This window comes from Lonchura striata, chromosome Z (assembly GCF_050655825.1).
Source record: "Lonchura striata isolate lonStrDom1 chromosome Z, ASM5065582v1, whole genome shotgun sequence".
Taxonomy (NCBI): Eukaryota; Metazoa; Chordata; class Aves; order Passeriformes; family Estrildidae; genus Lonchura; species Lonchura striata.
Window position 1 is genome coordinate 3,357,779 of NC_140740.1, and position 12,286 is coordinate 3,370,064.

Here is a 12,286-nt window from a genome sequence, read left to right on the forward strand (position 1 = left end):
CCTCTAGACTAAGTTCAAGTCACTGTTTCTATTTTTTCTTCTTAGAAAATAGAGGCAAGAGTTAACTATGTGCTCTCCTACTGCACTGTTTATTGTGTCGTTTATAATTATTACAGGTGTTCATCCAAATCAAGTTTAAGTAATAATTTATTTTCCAAGAAATCTGGATGAAGGCTTAACAAATATGGTATTGTCGTGTGGTAACTTACCTGTATTTGTATTACACTAATCCTAGCTTACAAGAAAAAAAAGGTAATTGCAGCAACACTTTTGAAAGACTGCCAGATAAATCCTATGATTAAGACACTTAGAAATGAAATCTGTTTGCTGGCAACCGGATGTGGTGCTGGAAAATCTCTTCCAGGGGGCCTTGTTCTTTTCATGCCTTTCATGTGTCCCAGTGTGTGTCTTCAGTATTTCCCTGTCCTTGTTTTTATGGGCCTGGTGGCAGTGAGACCACCACCATAATTACGCTAGTACTAATATTTTAGTGTTTCTATCATTCTCTGATGACTGACATGCAAGATACGTTTTAGATAACTTTGTCACCAGTGCATTTGCTTAGGAGAGAGGTACAGGGTACATCTCGTGTCCATCCAGAAATGTAAGTTTTTGGAAGACGCTGTGTGGTTTTGGTAGGTGGAGGACGGATATTTGGCACCTGCTCCCTGCCCTGAGTGTGAGCTCTCATGTCTAGTTTTAGGGTACTTGTTTATCTTTCAAGTTCTGGTTGTCTTGGTACCCAAGACACATGCCTTTCATCCGGTGCCTGTAACAGTCTGGTTGAGACCAGCAAAGCCCACAGGCTCTAGAAACCACTGCCAAGGTGTGCATGTGACACAAGGAGATTAAATGCAAAGACAGACCTTATAATTACGAACTTCAATTACCACATATCATTCAGAGCACTTATTGTCTGACTCACTCCTCTTTTTGCCCAGCACTTGAAAATTGCGGTGTGTATGTACATGCGTTAGGAAGAAGAAATTATTCAAAGGGAGATGGAATTAAATATTTTAAAGTGCTGGGGCTATAGGCAGATTCATCAAGAATGATTTGAGAATATAGATAAGCTTACTGCAACAATTCTGGAAATAAGATAACAAACAGGCCTTTTGTGCAGTATAATGTATTTTCAAAACAAAATTATGCTCTTTGTGATTTTGGGTTTTTTGTTATGTTTCTTTTGTTGTAAAGTTTTAGTATTTTCTATGTCTCAGTCTCTAAGGAATTTTATCAAAGATTAAGCTGTAGGCTGTCACTGAGGTGCAGCTGAAATGTAAAGTGGGCAGCCTGACTACTCAGTTGCCTTCAGTTCAGACTACAGCGGACTAATTTTGATTCCAAACCAAGCAGCTGAGCTGCTCAGGACAGAGCTCAGATGGTCAATTCCACCAGAGATCCTCCTATTTAATTTCTCTGTGATCTAGGAACCTTTCTGATAGTTTTTTTCTGACACCTCTGTGTGAACAAAGTCCATTTTGCATATTGCAGTTCCTTCATTAGTTCATCTCTGCTCTTTAGAACTGCAGGCAAGAAGTTTCAGACATAAAACTTCTGGAGATTGTAGCCTATAGTCATGAGATAGCTAAAACACCTGTAAGAAAATGCATTACCCTTCAGGGGTGTAGCTGAAAGATTTCTGTTTCTCATTTTTCCTTTTCAAAGTTTTTTGCTGTTGCTGGTGGTTTTTTTGGGGAAAGGCTTTTGGTTTGTTTTTTTTTTTTTTTCTTTTTTTCTTTTTTTTTTAAGTTACTTAATTATGTTTCTGGAAGATAAAATAGCTTCTTCATCTTTGTATCCCATTCATTATCTGCTGAAATGCATGTCCTTTGGAGCAAATACCCATTTTGTAAAGAAGCCAAAGGAGGCAGGTTGGCCAGCAGCCCACCAGTGTCCACAGATATCTATATTTCCAGACGCTCAAGCCAGCCACTCCCATTCTACTCATACAATTAATTTTCAGTCCTTTTTAAAAAAATTTTCTTGTATTATGACAGTCAGTCCATTAACATTTTTTTATTTTTTCAAATTCTATAAATACTCATAATCAAACTTGAGTGGAAGTTACCAATAATTGATGCTACAGCTATCACTTTGTCGTTGTTTTGTTGGTTTTTTTTCTTTTTTTTTTTTCACTTTGCCTAGTTAATTCAGTGTTTAGGCATCTCTAAACTTCTAGAAAACTCTAGTTTTTGTTCTGCCTTATAACAGCTTAAAACTGAGTGCTTCAGGGAGAAGGGAAAAGTCCAGTTGTTTGAATAGAAATCTTGATACCCCCCTCTGATATGAACAAAATGTGTACCATATACCATCAGCACCAAGTGTTGTTAATCCAGTCATTATAGATTTTTTTTCATGTTTATGTATCAATTTGTAGAGTTTACACATTCAGAAAATTAAGATTATGGGAAACGATGATTGCACTACTTCTATCATATGTCACCAAAGTAATCTCTTATTCCTTAACTTTAATTCATATTTAGATCTTTGAGAAAGTATAGTATGTCATTGTGATGTGTATGGTACATATTTGGCGTCAGAGGATGGGATGCTTGGAGACCAGGCAGGGAAGGTGAACCTTTACCACATCCCTGAGGATGTCTGCTCGGGACACTTGTGCCCCAGCATGCGTCCAGCCTCTGGAGCACAGCCACTGGGAGCGAATCAAGGAAGCTTGTTCATAATCAGTTTTAATAACTATTCTCTCCTTCCATCTCCAGAACAGGAAATTAGAGTTGGAGCACAAAGGAACCAAGGTGCGAGAAGATACAGTGGTAAAAGAACATATTCTGACTAGAACCATTTCACAGATGGGAAAACTGAGGCAGAGAAAGATGACAGCCCAAATTGAATCTACTGTGTGAGAGTGGAGGTGGATTATTTTGAACACACAATACACTCTCAGTTTTCATTTCCACATTTTTGTTCCACCCACAGATTCATTGGGGAAATTGCTAATACTGAAGGCAGACAAATCCATTCTAATCTTATATAAGCAGTGGAAGCTGAAAACACAGTTTTGTAGCAATGTACTTGTTTTTCCCTTGCTTTCAGGCTAAGAAATACAGATTGCATTACAGATACTAGTTATAGGTCCTTTGTGTAAATTTTAAAGATATGTTGTCAGGATAAGTTGCTGTATATTGTATTCCTGAACAATGCTAAGTATTTTGGTCAAGTGTTCTTTTTTCTTGGGGTATTTTTGTGTGTGCCATTGAAGTCTTTAAATGCTCAGATAGTGACTCACCTGCATCCTTTCAAAGAGTTTATCACTAATCTCTGAAAATCATTACACCAAGTTTTTGTTTAAAAAAAAAGAAAAAAAAGTAGCCCCATGTCTTTTTATAAGGCTAGAATCCAAACATCTTTCTTCTTATCATTAAAAATAATTTTGGACTCCTTCCCTAGGATAAGTTCAGGGTGACCTGAAAGAATCCCTGGGGATGCTAAGGAAATGTAATGCTCATGAAAATTAATTGAAAAAGATAGCATGTAGCTAACATTATTGTTTCAAAGGGAAAAAAAAAATGAAAACCCCATAATGGTGCAAAAAAGTGAAAAAGGGATGAAATGTATGAGGGTGGTGAGGCCTTGGAGCAGGGTGCCCAGAGAAGTTGCCCGGTCCCTGGACAGCCAGTTTGGAGCAACCTGGGATAGTGGAAGGTGTTTCTGTCCATGCCAGGATGTTGGAATGAGGTGATCCTAAAGGTCCCTTTCAACTGAAGCCATTATATGATTCTATTATTTTATGATTCTATTAAATTTTTATAAAACTATTCAGTCAGCCACTCATCTTCATTTGAAATCATACAGTTTGATTAGTCTGCATTAAAAACTGAAAGTCCAATAGACAAAAATTTCCAGTTTTCCAGAAAATAGAAATTAAAGTGCTTCAAAGTGGAAAAATGAGAAACTGAAGACTGTGTTTCTTATCAGGGGTCAAATAGGAAGGAGCCCAATACATGTGTGCAAAATGCTGTAAGGCACTGGGAGAGGGAAAATAGGGAGCTACAGTCAATCTTTCAACTATAATAGAACTGTCAATTAAGTTAAAAAATTATTACATGCAGCATAATAAGCTTGCAGATGCCTTAAACTTAGGTAGGTGGGAAGAAGGGACTAACCATTCAAATGAACAGTAAAACAGCAGTTTTCAGGCAGAGGAAAATATTAGAGCTCTTAATCTTTTTCTGTCAAAATATATGTGAACTCTTAGCAAGGATTAGACAGAATTCCTCCTCAAAATCAGTTTGTAAGTTGCTGTCTGAATTTCCTCATGCTTGCATCTGGCACTGGTCTTCAGAGACTGGATTTCCAGATGATGTTTGCATTAATTTACCTCATGTAGTCCTCTTGCTCCTAGGAAAACACCCCTATTCAGAGGCATCTGGTGGAGAAAGGCATCAGGTACCTTTATAGATGCTGGGAAATGGAACTGGCAACACAAAATATGATGCAAATCCTTGTAGAAATGTTCAAAAGAGAATAATCTTTTATCATCTCCTTTTGCTTGATGAAAGGTACCTAAAGCACCATTGAAACAGACACTGACTTGCTGCTGCTTTGATCGATTTACTGGTTCATATTTTCAAAACATCCTGTAGGCAGCTCATTCAGACCAAGAGGGAGAACTTCTCCTGTAACTATAGCACATTCCTGTCCCACGTGTCATATTGTAAAATCAGTTTTATCCAGTTTCAAAAATAACTCCTTCAACAGTGTCAAAAAACATATGGCAAACATCACCCCCACACATTCACATTCTATTGTCATCACCCATTTATGTCAAAGGGAATTAATATCCTAGTGACTCCTTAATCTTCAGGATGGACTGGAAGAAAATGCAGTAGAAGTATTGTCCTGCAGCTGTCTCTGCACATCCTCTACTTTTGAAAATCCTTTACTTTTGAAATCTGTTCTATCCTCCTCAACTAGAACATCAAAATGCAAAAGTAACTAACGTTGTCTTTTGGCAGTGCTTTTTCTTATCTCTTTACTCTGTCAGCAAGCAGCAATTTTTTCCTCCTGTCCCTTTATGGTATGATCTCTTCAAAGAATATATTTGTTCTGTTTTGTAATGGAAATTATAACTGATTCTTCATTCCATTTCGGCTTCTATTTGCCCTGTAAAGACAAACCTTGCTTTTTTTTGTGACCAGCTACCTTCCACAGCAGAGACTCAGACAAGAATTTGCCTCCATTCTGCTACTGTCTTGTCTCATTTATGAGAGAAATTTTGAATCCCTACCTTCTTGTTTCTCCTAAAGCTGTTGCTAGTATTCTGTTTTATATTCCTTGTCTTGTTCTGGTCTGTCTTTCCTCTTGGCCTTTTTCAGCAATAGATCTTCAGCTTTAGCAGGTTTAAAGGTTATCTGATCCCAAATTAAACTTTTTAGTACTCTAGGCCACCAAATTTTTAAAAATTCCTAATGACCTATGCTGTATTGAAACAAACATTCAGTTGAATAGCTGTTTTATATACATAGCTAGACACCCAGTTTAGCAAATTATGTAAGCATGTGTTTATCTCCTGTGCTATTCAGCAAAGCAGAGAAGAATGAACTTAGCATTAAACTTACTGAAGCTCACTAAGGTCAAGCAGTTTGTTTGAGAGACATGCCAAACTGAGATGCATTGCTGAAAGAAATCCTTATTTTGCAGTTTGGAGCATAGAGGGGAAAAACAAAAGTGGTAAAAAAATATAGACACAAGACTGGAGTTCTAGATTGAACATTTCCCCTCTCATCAGATATATTTAAATATTGTCACTGAAGTTATTTATTTGGTTACTTTTATTTTCTGGGTTTTTTTTTTTTTTTTTTTTTAAGGAGGTATATTTAAAAATTCAACATAAAACAGAGTAATGATACTTATATTGAATTTATCTGGATTTAGTTTTCTAGCAACTGAGCCTAGTTGAGAGGCACAGACAGTGACCTCCACAAAAGATTCTCTTATGGTTCATATTTTTTCTGTTTGTGGTTTTCTGTTTGACCCTACAACACCTGCTCCTTGGGTGAGCACACACTGTCATCCATCAATAGCATTGTAACATGGTCTTGTGTTAAATATAAGGAAGAATTCTGCATACTGTTTGGGGGAAACTTTTGTAGGAAGTAACACGCAGCATATTTAATGGGAAGTAAAATATACACTTCAGAGATGTAACAGCAGACATAAAAAATGTGGGTATGTTTTCTAAGTTCCTACTTTTATTACAATATGGATGGCACCTTTACTTTGCTAAGCTGACAGTTATGTCTGTTTTGCTATAGTGACATGTATTTTCATGTTCCAACAAGAAAGCAGGTGTTCTCTTTTTTAACTAGTAAAATAGGTAAATGCTGAAATGTTTGGAAGGCTTGTTGCTCCACTCATTCTTTAATTCTCTGTCAACAGGTTGATGAAATGTTGACATCTCAAGCATTTGGCAACTAGATACAAATAAATTGCCTTGTCAATTTGCAAAATAGTACTATCTTATCTTCATACTAAAGCATAGACATTATTAAATATAATTTAAGACACCAGAAAGGCCTTTCGTAATAAGATTACCTGGAACCTTATCCATACCAGTGCTCTGTGAAAACTGCAACTTTGACTTCATAATCTAATAATTTTGCATGTCTTTGCATCTTGTCTTCAATCAGATTTCTGATAATATTTCAGTAACTTTTTATTTCAATTAAAAAACTGCATTAAATCGATCTGTTCCCAAAGAGAAGGAATTACTTTCCTCAAATAAACCAGGGTGACCTTAAAACATGATGTAATGTAATCATTTTACCACCTAGAACAATGAAATTAAAAAAAAAAATTACAATAAAACTGCTATGTTAGCTATGAGTACTTCATATGATGCAGTCCTTACAGTTCTGGAAAAGAATTACTCATTTGGTAAATAATATTTTAGTGGGTGAATGACTATTCCTTTAAGATAACTGACTCATAAATACAAATATGATTCCCTGAGAGTCCACAGTAAAAATTTTGTTTTCTGTTTATCCACTATGCACAGGAAGGAAAGGTCAGGGCTAAAGGCAGAAAGTTTAGAAATCCAGGACAAAAAGTTGTGTTACATAGCATGTTTTAAATTTGTGCAGCTATTGCCATCCATCTTTCTGTACTATCCAGATGTACCAAAATTCTTGTTTTTAATCTGGCTAATGTCAGATTGAACACTAAACATTTCACACACACAGTTGAAGTCACTCTTGGTTTCTTCACCTTCATTCTGACTTGGACATGAGTCAAGTTCAAGATCTGTTTTTTCCCAGTCGAGTTATTCTGCAGATCTCAGGGCCAAACACATTACTAAGAAAAAACTTAGGTTCTTCTGGGTAATTTTTCCATTGTTCTGCAGTGAGATTTTCTTTAACTTACATTTATGTTGTGCTTTTTTAAAATCTGATTTATAAAAATTGAGTAGATTAAATTAAATGCTTTGCTAATTTACTCTTATTATTAAAAAAAACCTCCAAGCAACCCTCAGATCAAAATACATTATCAATCTGTTTTAGCGCTGATTTGTCTGTGAAATATTGTAACATTTACTCAAATTCTTTTCAGGTTTGGTAATAGATACCCCTTTATCTTGTTATGAGTTTTAGCGGGTCTTAAGTTGATACCTTTCTGCCAGTTGTGATTCCTAACATTTATTTTTTAAATGTAAAGTGGTATTTCTTCAAAATAGTAAATTTTCAGAAAAAGCTCTACATGTTCATCATCACAATGCACCAACCAGCTGAAATACACCCCAGTAATTCACAGGAACTATAAATACATAGGGAAAATAAAACATTGCCACCCTTGCAATAAAACTTTGTTGGAGATGAAAACTCAAACCCTTATTTATTTATTTATTTATTTATTTATTTATTATGCAGGAAAACAGGAGTTTTTAAAACAAATATAAATTAATGATAAAAGTCTGATTTAGGTAGTATAATATTAAAAAATAACATACGTACACAGAGACATTTGCCAAAAATGTTCTAAGCCATGTGACTAATTTGGTCTCAATCTTTTGTTGTCTTCTTAATTTTGCAAATGAAATCCTATACTTTGTTTTTTTCTTGGCTAGTAAATATAGAAGTAACTACTTTGTATGTCAAATTATTGTCAAAGATTCAAGGATGCAAACAACCTTCAGACAACTAAATCAGATGCTTCCTCAGTGGTGTTCCTACTTGTGATAGTATGCAGGGAAATTTCCTTCCTCTCCTTCTCACCATTCTTTTCCTGTCAGGATAAAGCTGTTCTTTTTCTTCCTCTGCTTTCACTCTCTCCCTCCCCACAGTCACTTAGAGCCAGGTCCTTTTTTTGCTCCCCACCTTACAGAGCCACCACCATAAACATGACTTTTAGACAGCAAAAATCCACTCTCTGTGAATATATTTGCTGCTTTTATTACTCGTTTCTCTTTTGCAGGACTGGCCTGGATGGGAATTGCCCGAAGACAGCAATAGAACACCCTCTTCCAGAGCTCCCACAAGAATTGTCTCCTGGTGCCAGCATTCTTCAAACTGCCTGTGCCAAAGCACCTTGTCCTCCTCTTCTGATGGGAACAGTAGGAACTTGTCTGCTCTCAGTAGACAAAGCACTGGGTTAGCCATTCCAGTTAAAGGTTAACTCTAGAAGCCCTTCAGTTTTGCAATCCTATTCTCTGAGAAAAATAATTAATTTTACTGCACGGAAGCCTCAGTTCACATAAAATGAATTATTCTGTTCAGCTGAGGTACCTCATCTTCCCAGAGTCAGCCTGGAACTGGTATGGGGAGGAACTTCTAGAATGCAGTCAGCCTAGCTGGCTGTTCCAGCCCTTCCTCCAGAGGGTCCTAACTCCTTCTGCTGGCTGTGCTGAGCAGATTGGCCAGCTAAGCTCTTAAACTTTGCAAAATTAGGCAGCTGGCATGCAACCCAAGAGGTTTAGTCAGTGCTTGAATCAAAACTCAGGATTGATGATGCTGCCAGGTAAGGAGAGGAGAGGGCAGGATTTTGTCACCTGTTCTGTGAGGAGGGAGCTGTTTCACGCAGGATTCTGCCACTGGACAGCAAAACCTTTGTTTCTGCATCCAGTGTGTGCATGTTTTTTCTTGATTTTTTTTCCCTCTCTTGAAAAGCAGTAGGGTTATTACAGCCCTAGGTGATGTAGAGAGGCAGATTTGACCGAGAAAAATGTGCAATGGACTCAGGTCAGGAGAGAACAATAATGGGCAGGGTGAGGAGGAAGGAAAACAGATTTTTCAGAAGGTGTGTAACTGTAGCTTTGGGATAAGACAAATCGACTGCCCCAGTGACATTCAGAATATATATTTGTCCAATAAAACCCTCAACGGTAGATTTCCCAATGCCTCTCTCTCATCTGGTGTTTAAGTAGCTTTGATTCTCTGCCCTTGGAGAGCTTTTGAACAGACTTTTCTATCTGCCCTACCCTCCCACCACAACGTTCTCCAGCCTCTCACATGAAGGCGTCATCGTTGGTGTTTGTTCTGCCTTTTCATATCTAGGCAATCTTTCACCTAGCCAGGGCAGGTGTAATGTCGGGCTCATTCCATGCCAAATGTAGCAAATACATGTTCCTGGATCAGTCTTTGCATTCTTATCCAACTTGTCAATACCTACGTAATGTGTTTTCATGGATTTTTTTTTTTTATCTGTACCACGAGCTGCAACATGTAAATGTTTGTGTCTGTAGTCAGTATATACTTTTCAGGGACATTTTTGGAAAAACAGTGTAATACTTCTTAAAATACTATCTCCTTGTTAAACAAAAAGAGAAAGAAATTTAATAGTAGCTACCACCATCATTATATTATTTTATTAATAAATATTGAAAAATTTGGATATCTGGTTTTGTTGCTGCAATATTACATCTCCTAAGGAGGCCATTCCATGGCATTTTCAGGATTAAATTATGTTGCCCTCTTTACAACTTCTGACTTTTAAAAATAAATCCTGTCTTTTCTATATGAAACACTTGTGTGGAAGCAGGTTATTATGTGTCTTCTGCCTTATGGGTGTAGAAACAGAGGGGGACTTAACAGTGGTCATAAGACAGATTAATTGTGCTCCTGTAATAAGGACTAGCAGTTAGATTTGTAGGGTCCCAAAACTGGGGAGAAAAGTTACATACCTTAGTCCCTTCTTTAGATTCAGTCAGCTCAATAAAGATGAAGAGCTAAAATGCAGACACAAGTTTCTGTCAGAATTTTCTGCAACTCACCAGTTGTTATCAAAACATTGTGTAAACTTCGTAGCTCCACAGGTCCAGGTTTTGGCTCAGGCTCTGATTGCACTTGAATTGTTTCCGAGTGATCAAAAGAGAAATTAATAGATGCCTAGTAAGAAAGTTCACTTTATTCTATTTACAGTGGAGTCTAATCTCAATACATTTAGATAACTGTGATAAACATCCCTTTGAACTGAACCTCACCTATTCCTGAAGGATTACAGAATGCTGGAGTCTGTGAGAGCATTAAATGCAGCTGCTGGCTCAGATTAATTAAACTTCTGCGTTTAAGGGCTCACTAAGGGTTTCACAGAACCTACAGAACTTCACCTTGTGCATCCATGTGGATACTACTAGATTATGGGATAGCAACAGATTATTGTATTTTATTGAGAATAGATTGTTTAAAGGATGGGGACTTGCTGTCTTTAGCCATGCAGAGGTTTGTGCTTTCCAAAGCAGGCATCTATTAATAGAAATCAGAGCCTGGAATATATCCTCTGGTGTAGCCATAAGCAATTCAAAAACACAATTAACAAATATTCAGCGGATGTCATTTGTGTTCTAGGTTGTTAATGCCAGAAAGCTATTATTAGAACTATGAAGTAGTTTGACAACTTGCACTTTGAGGAATACAACATTTTCCTTTTTTGCAGTTTGCTGCTAAGTTTTGGTGGAATTTAGATTTAAACAGTATCCTCTATATTGTAAAAGGCTAGAAATCTGCATTAGACAAAACTACCATTCCCTGTGGATTGAAATATGTTGTTGGTTGGGATTTTCTTAAAGTCAAAATTGAAAACTAACCCTCATGATACCAAAACTTAATTTCAGTAGAATAATCTTAAACTAAGTGCTGCGTGAGTAAGGTTAAAATTAAAAGTGAAAGATGTCAGCTTCCATTTAATTTATTGTATTTACATACATGTAACAAAAAATTCTTTGTCAGAAGAACAGCCAGTTTATGCCACACACTTAAACTTACAATTTTTATACAAATCTAAACTGTCAAAATTGACTTGATGCCTTGCTGATCAGGAATAGAATTTGTTGGTGCTGAAACAATGGCATTTGCTTAAGGAGTTTATTGCACAGGGGCGAAGTGATTCTCTGCAGAAACAGTGATTTTAACAACAACAAAGCCAAAGTTGGTGCCATTTTTTCCACTCTGTCATGAAATGATAAGCACTTGCACATTTCTTTTCACCTTCTATTGCTGAGTTTACTTGTTTTCCACTGAAAATGTTAAACATGGAACAAGCTATCCCACATTCAAACAAACCACTTCTTTACAAATATCTCTTGGGCAGAATTGTTGAGATTTTATGTACATTCTGCTGTGTTTTGAAGCTTGGGATAGATTTGCTGTATTGCTGTGATCCAGATATGAACAATTTATTTGACATTTATTTGACATTTCATAAAATCTGTCATGCTACAGCAGACCTCAGAATTACGATCCAGTGTAAGTATTTTCATGCATTGTTGTATTTCAAAATGCAGGAATATTTTTTCTCTGAGTCCAATTTCTATAAAACAGAGATCTGAATTTTATGAGGGTTTTCTAAAAAATATTTTTCTTATGCCTATCACTACATTTGCAATATTATTGAATTGAATTTTAACTACTAAACATTATTAGTTTATGATTATGTGAATTTTTGCATATCTTTGTGAAAATACCCAATATAATGGTCACCCAAAATGTGATTTTTACATGATGCATAATGTTTAAATGAATTCCAGCACAGTATGGTACACACAAATATTTTGTGACTGTAAGATAATGGAAATGGAGACACCAGGATGTGTGTATGCTTATGTCAACTGGGTGTCATGCTTGTAACCAGTAATTAAATATTTACAGAGGGAGACAAAAGAATGTCCCTTAGGGTAAGAGCTCACAGAGTTGTGTGTGTAGCAGTCTTGAGGGTACTAAACTAATCTGGAGATGCCCAGTAGTCAGGGAGTTGGAAACAGCACTCATATTTTGACAGCAATAACGACAATAAAATGTTTTCAGAATCTTGTCCCCTTGGACAGGTGATTCCC